This window comes from Spodoptera frugiperda, chromosome 9, assembly GCF_023101765.2.
Source record: "Spodoptera frugiperda isolate SF20-4 chromosome 9, AGI-APGP_CSIRO_Sfru_2.0, whole genome shotgun sequence".
Taxonomy (NCBI): domain Eukaryota; kingdom Metazoa; phylum Arthropoda; class Insecta; order Lepidoptera; family Noctuidae; genus Spodoptera; species Spodoptera frugiperda.
Window position 1 is genome coordinate 4,003,557 of NC_064220.1, and position 12,667 is coordinate 4,016,223.

Genomic DNA, 12,667 nt, shown 5'->3' on the forward strand with positions numbered 1-12,667 from the left:
CTCGTACAGCATTTTTGGCAGTGATTCATCCGAGTAAAGTTCTCGATCTTTCCAAATCTATTTGCAAATCCTAAAGAAACGTGCGTGCATTTTTCATCGGACTCTTAAAACGTCATCAACAAGAAACTACAGTCGAGGCGCTGCACTGAGCCCTCCGGTAAACAAAAGAACTGTAGCTACACAATGGCGCCATGGTTAGGTAGCAGACCCTTGTAAGCAAGAAAAAATCTTGGAGTGAATGCCTTTTTTATGTAGCTGAGCAAAATTCACGAGCTCAAGTCGTTAAAAGTATTAATAGGTCGACAGCTCGACACATCCTGATATGGCGACCACATCCGTATTACGAAATGGAAGGGCGTCAAAAACTATTATAACTTTGTTGTAGCGTCATCGTCATCATAATGATAGTCGACACGCGATAGCACAGAACAAACTGATGACAGAATACAATGTTATAATATTTTAATCACTTGTTCAGCACATTATTTGCGAGAAAAACAGCAAAAATATTATCTGCTGTGGAAACGTAATGCAATGATAAATATGTTTGAGCACTTTAGGTTAATTGAAGCGACTTGCTTTGCGTCATCAGCGAGCAATTCGCGGCGCGTGCGGCGTGCGTGTCTTTGTTCTTGACATAATGCTCCACTCGCGCGCATGTCTTTAAGACAAACACCTGGATGTAGAGGTATTTGAATTACTGTAGCGCTTTATGAACGGTCTTACTACATCTCTTTAGCTGTAGCATTAGTACGGTATTATAAAACATCAATTGAAGTGGAGATCGTAAAACGCAGTATATTTAACACGTAATGTAAAGAAAAGACTGGCAATCCTCAGAATTTTTCCTTTGAAACGCCTGTTTGTTTTGGCCGCTTCGTTTCAACTTGCGAATGAAAATCTAAACATGGCGATTTATACGGCTTATAAACAGAACTGTATGAACGCAATCTTTTCCCGGAGATTAGTTTTAGGAATCTACGCGATTGCAGGAACGTTACACATTTCAATTTCAAGTTGTGACATCGCCATTAAGGTTTGTTTTCTGACCCAAATACGAGTGACTAGTTACTGTGAACCGTTTGACAATAACTGGCGGGCAGTAAGTACACTAGCAATTACATGTCTCAACGTCTGCCGGAGTATTACCTAGTTAGACGACAGTCTAGGTATGTTATGAACTTACGACACATACAAATACTAAACGGTAGTCGACTGTTGAATGTACCGAAGATGTATAACGGTAAACAATCAAAGGTCAAAATGCTATGAACCGAACAAATGAGGTTCTGGAGTGAAAGAGGTAGTGTACTTAAGTACACAGTTCAGTGGAAGGATTAAAGGCTGTGTTCGTTCAACCGCAGGCCAAAAGTTTGGATCGTATTTCAATAACAATAACAGAAATCCGCATTTACCGTACAAATGTATAATTTAAAGTCTCACTAATATTATTATGCTTTGGTTGAACGTGATATGTTTCATTTTCGATACGTTGCTTGAGTAATAAGGAAAGAAACGTATAAAATTTCCATCACCCATAAAACTAAACGGTCTGAACGATCAGTCAATTCGGCGCCCAACGGAGCTGTGAGCTGTGACTCGCAAACTGGCCAATAAGCAATAACCTTAGTCTGGCCGTGACCTTCTAGAACAAACAGTACGATAGCACTATAAAGACGTAAGACATCCGAAACGTGCGATGAGATATTTTTCATGTTTTCTTTTGTTTTTAAAAACTGCATAATGAAGGAGACGGTAGTCATCAACACAAGGCTGAGGCAGACGCACTGCAGTTATTTTACCAAGAGACGATAGATGATAAACTGAAAATAGAGGCATAGTCGCCACATTTCCATTTAATTCATTGAATAAATTATTCTGGGTACAAAAATAATTTGTTAAAAATAACATAGGTACTATGTAGACGTATTTCTAACTTGGTGATACTTGTAAACTTTCCACATCGATCATTTTAGGCAGTGTTCGCGAGTTTTTGTAACAATTTGCCTTGAAGGCGTCTGATAATATTAATTCTATCGCGTCGGCTCCAAGGGTACCACTACCCGCCTGTACTGATGTAGGTCATCATTTATACGTTGGTGCTACCGAGCCAAAGGAAATCTTGTTTCCAGCCAGTTTTCGCGCTTCCTTTCATTATCTGTTTCGTTTGCAAATATTTCGTCGAGTTTTTCATCCGGTAATTTAATTTTCGAGAAATTCAAGTTACCTAACCCAGTTTACGTGGAATATTTGCTGTTGGATTGGACACTGCACAGAATTTTCATTTTTAAATATGAATACTTAACTGGGAAGAACATGCTGTAACCAAACTTTTCTGGCGATTGTAAGTGTTGCCCATTCGAATAAATGGAACTGAGCTATTTATAGACAACCACATTCATAAATTCAATAATTTTCAATATTTTACATAAAACGAGCAACGACAACTTTATCCGCGGCTCGATTGACGTCACGAGCCATGTTGCAGAGCGTTTTATTTTAATAACATTTTTAAACCGTATCCCGTCATTTGGAGTTCTTGGAAACCCGATAACTTTACTTCATAGTTCGGAAGTACAGGAACGTGTCGAAGAGCTGAATGGCCATCAAATGTCATGAGTTAGTTACGATCCCATAAACTATAACTAATCGATTTTTTGTTAAGTAACTGATTCTAAGAGGTTTTACCTATGACGGCATACGGGCCTGCGTCACTACGTTGCCAAGCCAGACAACGACAGATGATTTGAGGCGCCTATCCCCACATAAGACGAGTCTTCTCAAATCCCCTACTATAGGTATCTACGAGGTAACAATGTCGACTCAGGTTTTTTCATCGATATCGAAGATGTAATCTAAGATCTCACCAAAAATCTAGGTCAATTATATCAGTCTTTGTAATGTTTGGCGTTTCATGTAGCTCGTTTCTTTGTTCGGTACTAAAACGATCTTCAATAACACCTATTAATCTGTTTTATGATCAATATAAGGAGTATTTTTTGTACTACATTTGTCTAGTCTAGGAGATACTTATTCTTGTTTTCATCAAATCTAAACAGTGCTATAAAAATAGTATATTTATGGAAAGAATTCCATAAAACTGTGTAGTAGGTACTCGTGTACTTCGACTGCAAACAACGCTTCAATGAAAATTGTAATTCTCTGCGGTGTGTTAATTACTGACGCGCGCATCGAATCGAATCTACCTAACCGAGCAAACAGCAAACACAAAAAAACATGACTTCTAAGTTTTTACCATGAACATCGAATGTGAGAACAAGATTCCTTGACAAACTTGTTTGAAAATACCGTGATATTCTTATATCATTGTTTAGTTTTAAAATTTTCCAAGCTGTTATTTAGTTCTTTTTTATCCAGCAAATATATAGACGAGATTTTTTATGGACGTGTTTCACAGAAACCACTGCACATAATTGGATGCGTTTTGACATTCAGATAGATCGTGACATAACCGGAATTAATTAACAAAGATACCCTTTGAATACCGGTAATGCAAGTCTAATAATAGCCTGCAATCGTGACGTTATCGCTTTTATTATTTATTTTCCTTTCCTATCGTTTCACCGCATGTTTATAATCTGGTCGAGCAAAAAAGCGGCACAGCCATACCATACTTTTCTCGATACTTTATTACAGCACATTACACAAGTAACCCAACATCGCACAATTATGTAATCATTCGATTGTTGGCTACTAAAATTATAATCATATTAATCAGATGGTGTTTTGCCTTCGTAAAACAAATCGATTGAGTTCAATCGATTCCGTGTTCTAGTTATAGCGTCCATTACAATCGGCTAGCCTACAATTGTCGTTATGGGTGGACTTAATAGTATCTAATAGATCATAATGATCACGTAACACTATTTGTCCGTCTTCGAGAGAAAGAAAGAAGTAGAACAAATTGGTTTTATTCAACGAAACTTGTAACGTTATAAAAACGCGAGAACGGTATCCAATTTGGCTAATGTAAATATTTTGAAACCGAGGAACGTTGAAATGAAGTGAAAAATTGCTGGGGAAACACAGGCAGACGTCTGGCGCAATGGCGGGTCAAACAGACTTTATATTTTTTGGAGCACCCAAAAAAAACATGGCAAGAATTGTCGAAAAAGACCTATAGTCTGGTCAAATAATGGGAAAGTAACTACACTTTGGGTAACATAGCTTTATTATAGGCAGTATTTGTATACTAGATATAAGAATGCCATATACAATGTCAGTGTGTAACTGTATACATATATGTGCCGCGACATAAACTAATGGTTCCGTAGCCCGCACAGCTATCACAATGTGCAAAAACCGAACGGCCTTGTGAAAATTTCACTAGTCACGCACACATCGACAGCTAAGCGTAGGTGTAAGTTGGGTAATACTTGATTATAATCCTTTACTACCCACAGTTAGAAGTACAGGCTGACGCACGTCAAGCTGCACTAAATTGTGAAAATATATCAACTTTATTACGAAAAAATAAGGTTCAAAATGTAAATGACAGTTTATAGGTGTAGCTATAGAGGAGACATTCATATTATGCATAATACTACGAGCTATAGATACGGATAGCAGTTATCACTGAGATTACTTGATAAGCGTTATTAGGTTTTGATTGCAGTTTGTTTTTGTAAACAACACGTTCGCTAGGAAAAAACCGAGTTCAGTTGAAAGTAATTATCTGTATAAATAATTTTGCTATAGTATAATACTTGTATTTTTTTCGTAGCTATTTATAGTTAACATTTATAAATATTTATTTTGTTATCAGTGCTTAATAACCAACCTTAGGTAAAAGTAAATATTATTTTTACATCATCGCAGAGAAGTAAGTACCTACACTTATATTCCACAAATTAAATAAGGAAAATTAAGTCAAAACATCATTAATTAAGAGACTACCTTTTCGACACACACTGCAAGCATATTTAGCCAAGCATAGGAAGTGCTCCTATCTGTCCTACAAATGAACAAGTAACATATAAGACCAGGTTCACCAAATGACCATGTTTATATAGGTTACGAGACACTAGTAGAGGCTAAGAGTAAACTAATTGAACAATAGTCGAGGCAAGCAGTCGTCAAAAGTCGCGACCCAGAAGCCCTTCAGGTGACAAGGCCAAGTTCGTTTCAGACACTCACGTGCAAGCAAGAACAGGTTCGACCTTCCTTTTCTTATTTCATATGAGTAAGAGAGACATAAACTAGTTTAGGGGTTACAGTTCAAGTTAGTAGAAGTAGAGGAAGAAAAATCCACGTGTGCCTACTTGTAGTGGGTATTAATTAACTCGCCGTACGCAATGAATTAATAATGTGATGTCTTTGAACTCCATGTAAGGCTAATGGTTGTGCTTGTGTAATCGCCACATCACTTCCATTAATCCCACTGTGTAGGAAATGTCAACTAGCTTTGTCTGCGTTACATTATTCAACAGCTTGTTATGTTCGATTTTGAAAGGTCACTTCAAAACCATCCGAGTCACAAGGTGACCCATTTCCAAATCTTTGGCAAATCTGTACTCTCTTTGAACCCCGGCCACTTGATCAAAACGGTGTACAAGTATTAAACTTGTGACACTAATTCAGTACGTGACCGAGATTCAGTTACAGCGATTACGTAGAGACAGTAAATTAATGACCATGAACTGGCATTAATCATCCGTAACTCTAGAAGAAGCTTCGTGTTACAAATTGCATTCGAAGTTAAGAAGGAAGTCTCGTGCCGTGCTGGGCCGTACTACAAATGTACAAGTCACGTGTGGATTATAAATAGTCTGTTATCGAACGGTCCGTCCCTTTCATTATTTAATCTTTCGAGTGAGACACCACATCACTATTTTAAACACCGGTTACGCTCGTTTTCGGACAGCCCTTCATTATACTGATGGAGCAATTGCTTTGACAAATGGCGAACGAGCCTCCTAGTAATTCACAAATGGATAAGCTTAATGCTAAGTTGATGTGCCTTGTACACGCTATTCTATTCTCTATCATGTTATGATACCAGTTAAATTGGTTCAACTTTTTATTGGCATAGTATAACCTAACAATAATTATGACAAAATGACACCAGCTCATGAATTTACTTTAGATCCACGAGTTGAGTATTGTTATTATTCGTCTGACATTTTCAGAGAATATTGTCCGCAGTAAAGTAAACGATAATAGCAGGAAAATCTTTGTACATAATGTAGCTAATTTGTACAACAACATGAGGCTATTAGTGCTATAATTTTTAAACTACAGTGTACACGTAATACAAGGAAAGTGGACGTTGCCAAAACATTGACGTCTATATCCTAAAACTAATTGGATTTCTTTATTTAGTGACGGCTGTATCCTCTATAAACACTTACGACACTAATAATGGCCGGCAGTTTGTACGTAGGTATTCTTATTGTTATTCAATACAAGTTGTAACAAAGTAATTCGTCATTCATACTCGTGTTATAAAACAAGCAAATAGAATGCCGATCTACCAATTCTGTGTTTGAAATCCTACGCTTTAGAAGATTTGCATACGCCCACATAAGGCACACGATTTCATAGTAAACTCAAAGCTAAAGCCAACCAAATTGGCAATAACTTCAATGTGTAATAACATTTGAGGACATTTACATGTCGTAATGAGATATTTTAAATCAAAGTGCATCATGTTAGGCTGTAAGTTTGTTTTATTAAACTCAAGTCCATTCACTCACTGTACAAGGTCAATTCCATATCCTCTAGTTATTTATCGTTCAATAAATTTACTACAGCATTGCCTTACGACAGACGTTCAGTGTGTTCAAATTGTTTGAATGTCTAAGCAATAAATAGTCGTATTCATAGGTAGAAAAGAAAACATATTTAGGTTAAAATATTGAAGAAATGATGTAGTGGCAACAATTGCGCGGAGTATGCTTTATTGTTTCGCCATATTGAAAATTGGACGAAAGTAAAAAGATATTTATTAGTCGGTTAGGCGGCCCCTACTGTCTAATACCAGTAGGGGCCGCCCTAGGAGAACACAATGTAAGCTGACCTCATTGGAAAGATTCTCTAAAAAAAGGACAGGTGCGGAGTGAATACTCCTAACCGACATTCTTGTAGGATCAGACGGACGAATGCATTCGAAGCTAAAGAAATATTTAGGGATCGTAATTCGTGAGCGATCCTCTGCAGTGTCTATTAATCCTTATAGGCAATAGCCAGGTCTTGGGTATAAAGTAAGTTGGGACTTGGGTTATTAGGAAATATTTCTGATGAATGACTGTTGTAAGACGAAACCTACAAGTGTGTATGTTTACGTATCTTCCTAACAAGCAAGTAATAATACTCTGAAACTTTATCCCCCTATCTCACGTTCTTATATCGCCTGCTAAGATATCCATGATTGATCCGGAGCTGCGGACTACCTAGCGGGTTTACCGGGGCTCCGGCTCGAAAAGCAGGAGAAGGAACGGGGTGGTTTTTAGTCAGTAAGAGTCTGACACTCCCTCTCGCCTCGCCCAAGGCGGAAGAAGTGATTGGATGATTTTCCCCCTCAAAAAAAAAAAAAAAGATATCCATGATTAGATACGATCTTTTGATTTCAAATTGTAGAATGTAATAAGTAGTTTCGACATGACATGAGAGGAAGTATGATAAAATTTTATAGTAGTTAAGATTAGTTTCATTTTGACACAATGATCTTTATGCCGAGACTTAGTATCTGAAGGACGCAGATGAACATTTGAGGACCAATTATATTGACAGTTACTTATCATACCATTCAGTGTAAGAGATCTTCAATGAATATCTCAAGTAAAGGTAACGTTTTTCTTTCATATATTTTATTGTTACTTTTCCGAGTAAATCTTTAGAATAGTTATCAGACATTCCTGTGGAATACAATGCATGATTTATGTTCCGCTGTATCAGTACGGACATTCATTGTATTGCCGACTATGGAATATAGTGCGCTGTAACAGAATGTAGCCACAATGTAGGCTACACTGAAACTAACTGTTTTAAACATTCATATTACGGAATTGGATAAGATTTGACCTTCAAAGCCAATAACAATATCAAAGAATTATAATATAACAATCGCCGTATGTTTTGTATTATTTGTAAACCCAGTCACGCGATTAGTGGCAACGATAAAAACGCACGTGTTGCTAAATAATCTCAATATCTAAATAATGTTGCCTATCTTTTACAAAGTGTACGATAACACCGATTTCTTTTCCGAAGCCATCTAATAAATGCACGGTGTACAGTCGCGACATTTATGAGTCACAAATTAAGAGGCGTTAACCATAATGAGTGGCGAAACTTTTCGGTTAGGTGTGCACGTGAGGCGGCCGGCGGTTGGCAACCACTACAGATTCAGACACGCGACTGCGACGCACGAATCTCTATCATAAAGAATATTGTGCATCAAACACTAGCCGCAACACACTTCGGACTTTGTTCACACAATGCGACATTATGTTACAACAAACATGTAATACAATTTACATCTTCAGCCAATAAGGAAACATCGTGTGTTGGTCTAATGCAGCTAATATTATTTTGCATAAAGTAGCCACCTATTTAATGTTTATGGGAACATAAAAACAATTTTATTCTCACGTATTATAGCTCATCGAAGGAAAATATGATTTTCTTTGTGAGTAGCAACTGCTAGTCTTACATCAAGGATTTTTCTAGAAAACCTAACCTCGGAATCAAAGGACTTCAAGGTCGGAAGCCGTGCTCGGTACGTCACCAAAGTGGCTATTTATTTGGTAAATTGGAATTAATCTAACAGTACAGACGACCGTATGAGCAAATAGGGATCTATTATATTCAGGAGAATGGTCACTGCTCATTTTCTGATATAAGAACGTGTAGAGTCCCAAAATAAATAATTCTGTAGGCGTTCTCTTTGCTATGAATAAACATAACTTCATGCGAAGTTTATTTTTCCCTTTTGGGCATTTATCTTTTAGGTTGTTACCAAAAATGACGTAACAGTACAAACACGTGCAAACTGCTATTCCCTCGGCGCTAAGCGATAAGTATAACGACGATGACGCATTATAAATAAAAGTAAATCTGTCTGGCTACAGCGATAATGAAGTAAGCTAGCTCAGTCGCCAGCTTAGACAAATAGAGGTATTTGATACGCGATTACCCAATGTCCTTCACGGGACGTAGCTTTGATTTGAGGCGTGTATTGTACACTACATTAGCTGCTCTGCAGATAATGACTGACTGTAATGTGTACGGACATTAACAATGAATATTGAACCTGTATTAAACAAGAATAGTGTTTTACATAAATCTTATCTCATCAATTATAATAAAACAGGCTGTGGAAAGTCACAACGCCGCACTTTGTACGTATTCTGCTGAATACTGAATACACAATAGCCTTTTTAAGCAAATCACGCTTGGCCTAAAGCCAGAATAATACCATTGTAATATGTTATACAACGTTGTTATGCCATCCTGGTCTACGGACCATATAGAATCGAGCATATCCTTAATCTGACTTCTGAGTGCTGCCGGTCTTTCTAACAACACAATGGCCTGTGCTTGTCCTTAACCCAAAACGAAGTACATACTTGGTAAATCTACCACAGCAATCAAAACCACGTAAGTGCTAAGCCGATAAATGTATATGTAAGTATAGATACTATGCGTGTTGTGGAAAATTCCGATATTTTCCCTCAATTCTTAGGACTGGGCTCGAACAACATGGTAAATATTTGACGAACGCATGTTACTGGGTTAGGAACTGAAATAATTTCATTATGTACGCGTAATGTATCGGTCACGCCTCGTTACGTCACAGTAGAAGTTTTGCAATTAATGTAAACACACATTGAGGCCATGAATGGAAATGCCAATTAAAACAGTATGGATTAAACAGTGTTAATGGCTGCGAGCCGTTTCGTTGAATCGTTTTCATTGGATTACATTCAAAGTTGGTTGAAATCCCATTACGGAGTCATGAATTGGATCTGTTTGTGGAGACGTCAAGCCAGCCTTGTGACAGGGACGGAGCAGTGGGCGGGTTATATAGGATTACAGCCATTACAGGCGTGACACTTTCACGGAAAATCTAAGTAGAAATATCTGCGTAGAGGTCGTCTCCTGTTAATAAATCTTAGAGCATAATGGCTAATTGTGTGCGGGTAAATAAGGAAACTCAATGCCGAGTACTCGTTCGGTTCACTTGCACTTAGTTTGAGCATAGATACGTATAAGTAGAGCACGGCTGTATCTCGTAAGTCCCCGCCCGTGTGCTCAACATCTTATCTGTGTGAGGTGCAGAGAGCATTCCGTTTATGGCGCAACCTTTATGTACTGGCTGTACTTTATCTAAAAACTGTTACAATAAAGGAGTTACGTAGCCATTTCGAAAACAATAAAAGAGTATATGTTCCTTTCCTGAGTGTATTGGAGTAGGTACTGTGTACTGATAAAACATATTGGTAGGTACTTATCAGTTCAGTTTTAACAAACATAGCACTCAAGCCCGGAAAAGTTAATAAATATCAAACAATGAACGAATAATAAACGAGACGTAATTATAAAAATATGGACATTAATCTTATCGGCGAATGGTATTTCCGATATATTAATTAACGTTTTTAGAAATGACAATATCGAATACAGTACGAATATTTTGTGACATTAGGTTTTGGCGTTTTGATATCAGCTATCAGAGTAGGTCAGAGCAGTTAGAACCTACCCATAAATTCATGAAATACACGCGTCAATAATCATCACCGTCATCGCTATGATTTCAATTGAGACTGATGTAGACGAATCTATTAAGTAAGTACATTTGAAGTATGTATAACGTCATAGTGTTATGTTCGCCCACGTCGCGAAACAAACAAACAGATCGAGCACAATGCTCTAATTATTTCATAATATCTTCGCACTCCATAGGGTATTATCATAACAATCTATTGACAGTGTTATGTTGGAAAAATCTATAGACAATGTACGTATGGATTCTATTGATAAGTCTGGTCGGAGGGAGGATTCCCTTGACCTGATTTGGGCAGACTAACTTAGGTTTCAAGGTTCAAATCTCACTAAAATTTTCCACTCAAGGTAGCACTATTCACTATACATAAATTACTTGATCCTACTAAATACAAGGTCCAATTCGTCTTTGGTAAATAAACTTAAGAAAACATCCAACACTTTTTTGTCACATCAATCGATGTGAGCCCTCCTAAATCAAGTATAGTGGGACCGGTTTTCTGTATTATTTAACCTTCTATTTATATGTTTGTGGTACATTACATAACAAACTATAATTTTTGCAATGTCCTCGCGAGGTCTTGACCATGGATACCATGGGCAAGGTGATTAAAACTAGTTTGTAAACATATGTTCACGTAGCCAGAAAAATAAATATCAACACATACAATTCCCCAATAACTGAGGGCTTAATTTCCCAAAGGGAAGTAGGCAGGATGTGGAACACACCTACTTTTCGCTAAATTATTAAGACCCTATTTCATCACGTCTAAGCTTCAGTCAGTCTAATTGGCGGATAATTTTATACATCAGTATTTGTAGAAAGTGTTTCGTAATATGAGTGATTATACAGGTCATTAGTGTTTCAAGTATTTCAATTAGATACTGAAGTATAGGCCGTCTTGGGTCTTAAAATTATTCTTTTGCAGTTCACACAATGCTTTAAGTACCCAATACCAATATTGGATTACAGAGATAATGTTGCAATAACCAGTTTATCTAAGTTATCTTATACCTTATCTACGGTACCAGTTTACACTACTCCATGTAGTATCTAATACCTTATTCAAGCCTATTGTTTCAAATTACGGCACATTTCCTCGAAATTCTAAGAAACCTATACTCATACCAACTCCTTTATAGGTATAGGTAACTATGTACAAAACTTTCCATAGGCAAACAATGTTTAACTTAGGTACTTATTATTTATTAAATTGATATTGATTCTACATAAGAACATAGATTTTTAAGTCCTCAAATATTATATGGACGTAATTGTAGATATAATAATATGATTTAATTACCACCCAATTGTAAAATTAATGAGTAGTACGGTCATCATCCTCGTCACTGTGCGTCATTGTAACTTACGTTACGGACATGTCAATGTTTTCGGAACAAAAAAGTTACAAATAACTCCACAGCATAGTACGCTTTATTGTGTGTCTCGTACAGCGTATTGTAGCATACTGTTACTATTCTGGCAACGAAACATCCCAATTTCCGAATGCACGTCTGAGTTTCAAGAGACACGTGAATGACTCACAAAAACTAAATAAAACAGCTGTATGATGTTTGAACGCTATTGCTACGGTGCCATGGCGAAACTAGCACCGTTTGTACGTTACTTGACCTTTGAACTTGAGAATTTATGAAGCATTTAAAATTAATTCTCTAATTAAATTTTAATCTAGCTGCTAAGCTGTTTACGCGTAAAAACAGAATACATAATGACACATTGCGGCTTTGTTCTACCTAATTATGTTGAATTAATAATGTTAAAGGTAAGCATCTACGCTATCGTACAACCAACTATGAAACTATTCCAAGAAAAACGGCGGTAAAAGTACATCAATATTTGAATGAATAATACGCGTCTCCAGGTGTAAATGAATAAACGAACGTTTTTTACACCGGTCGA

General features: G+C 37.0%; 1 protein-coding gene across 4 annotated transcripts in view; it reads right to left on the reverse strand.

Moving 5' to 3' along the window:
- LOC118270927 (cytokine-like nuclear factor N-PAC) overlaps positions 1-12,667 on the reverse strand; it is a 50,578-nt gene that overhangs the window by 18,396 nt on the left and 19,515 nt on the right. The window lies entirely within an intron of this gene.